Here is a 2,446-nt window from a genome sequence, read left to right as displayed (position 1 = left end):
GATGCGTTTCTTCCTTTTTAAAGTGTCTGGCAGCCTTTTTAATGAGAACAGTGGAGAAGAGGTTAAATGTACATATGCACACACCCTGTCACAGAGCTGTATGAACATATACTCTATACATAGTAACCAAAATAGAAACCTCCACAATGGTGGAAGTACTATAGTAAAAGAAGTGTGGCACAGGGAGGATAAATTATTATATAAATGTAAATTACTTAGTGTGCTTTACATTGTTATTTTTCCACAATAGAGATGGGTAATACATAGAAAGAAAAAAAATTAAATGACTTGAATTGAGAAAAAAAACAAAAATTTAATCAACATATTGAGTCAACTGTAACATCTGAATACCACATGCCTGGAAATAAGTTAGCAAGCAAGCAAAGAAGTTGAACCAGTTAGCTAAAAGTAATGCATGGACAGTTCAAATAAATAGCCAAAAGTAAAGGATAATTTGGTTAGCTAAAAGCTATGAAGAAATAGTATTTTATATAGATATATAGACAGATAAAGAGATACAGTTGTGCCTTCAAGGAACATACATGGAGAAACAGAAATTATTAGAAAAGATTAGTTGAGGTTTTAGTTAAACCTCTGAAACAGTGACCTCTACAGGAGTTAAGATGACTTTACAGGAAACAGCAGCTGGTTCGGACTAAACCTTAGGTGCAGTTTAAACCAAAGGTTCTGTGGATGCAGCAACGGAGGTTAAGTGGTCATGTGACTTAAAAAACCAAAAAACCAAAAACAAGACAAGAGCAACCTTTGGTTATTATTCCAAGACAGCACTGCCACAAAACTAGAGCCCAAAAACAAACCAAGGAATTGAGTCAACATGCAAACAACTCCAGTAGTAGTCGTGTCATTATTGAGTACCTTATAATACAGTTATTATAGTTAGTACTGTCATACTCTGTCAAACCACTTACCTTCCATGATGACTGCTGAGTGTCTTTGGATTTTCCACCACCAGCTACACTTACTTAAAGACCCACAGATCTTCTCCACAACCACATTTTATCCTGTCAAACTTGTGTGAAAGGGAGCCTTCATTAATGTTATTAGTAGCACCTGTGCTTCTCCTGCTGTTAATTAGTGCTTTATTAAATACAGGTGTGGTCAGCCCATTAAGGCCTATAGTAATGCAAATAAAAAGTATGTTTTCTGCTGCAGCTGCTTTTCCAGCCAAAAATTAACTCTCAATTAATTTATGCATATTTTACTATGGGTTGAGATTTATGGGTAGACACAAGTGGTCAAGATTAAACCTTAATGATAAAATATGTTTAGAAATTTAAGATATGCTAACATGAGGGATAACAAGGAGTGGCTTATACAGATAAATCTTCTATCATTGATCATTAAGGCTGCAATATAAAATCATTTCATTACCAATAAATCTGGTGATCACTTTCTCGGTTACTAGATTATTTTGCCTATAAAATATCATGAAATTGTTAAACATTTTTCCCAAAGCCGTAATGTGACATCTTCAAATTACTTTGTTTTGTCTGACCAACAGTCTAAATCCCAAAGATATTCATTCAGTGTTCATAGAGGAGTCATAAAATCTGCAAATTTTGACATTTAATAGGCTGAAGTGAATTTGGGGAAAAAAAAAAAAGACTTATCTTTATAAATTCTTTTACATTGTGGCCTTTAGTAATAATTCTTCCACCACTGCTGAAATTGAATCAGCTAAATGGAATTCAACCATCATTATTTCTATTCTTTACACCTTTTCCTACTTTCCCTCCCTTGACATGTCAAAATGTCTGCCGTGAAAAAGGCCTCTATGGTTTCTCAGTGCAGAGCTGAATCACAGAGCACGATTTATTGATCAGCCTTTACCAATAAATGTCCCTCCCTGTAGTGACATTTCCTCGATAGATGGTCAATGCATCATGAGCATTATTGCCCGGCCCGCTGCTTGTCCTTTTAACCCCGCAGACTGCACTGACCATCACATGAACTTTACATGAACCCTCCACACACAGCCATGACCGGGTCACACAACGGTCAATGATCGGACACACCGGGACAACAGTACTTAATGACTTTATTAATAATATGATTTCAAAATAAAAAATAACATTAAAATAACATGTTTTGTCCTTGTTAACAACTTGCATCATATGGCCACATGGTGGCATTGTAATGCCAAGTTTTTATTTTTAAAAATACCAAATTGTTCTTCTGCCATCCAGTTCATTTGTTCTGCCCGACGTTTGTAGCTTTGACCACATATATGGACACATTTCAGACCCCCCCCCCTCCCCCGCCTTTTACACCTCAGTTTAAACAAAAAAGAAAAAAAAAAATCAAAACCTTTATAAATACAGGCAACCCTGTCCCCTTGTCACAGACACATTATGACGACCACTGACACAGGAAACACCCCGTCTGCACATGCCCCCTCCCTCCCCCCTCCACATATTTGCAACAA

This window comes from Seriola dumerili, unplaced genomic scaffold (genome assembly GCF_002260705.1).
Source record: "Seriola dumerili isolate Sdu_G_001 unplaced genomic scaffold, Sdu_1.0 BDQW01000002.1, whole genome shotgun sequence".
Classification (NCBI taxonomy): domain Eukaryota; kingdom Metazoa; phylum Chordata; class Actinopteri; order Carangiformes; family Carangidae; genus Seriola; species Seriola dumerili.
Note: the sequence above shows the minus strand (reverse complement) of the source record.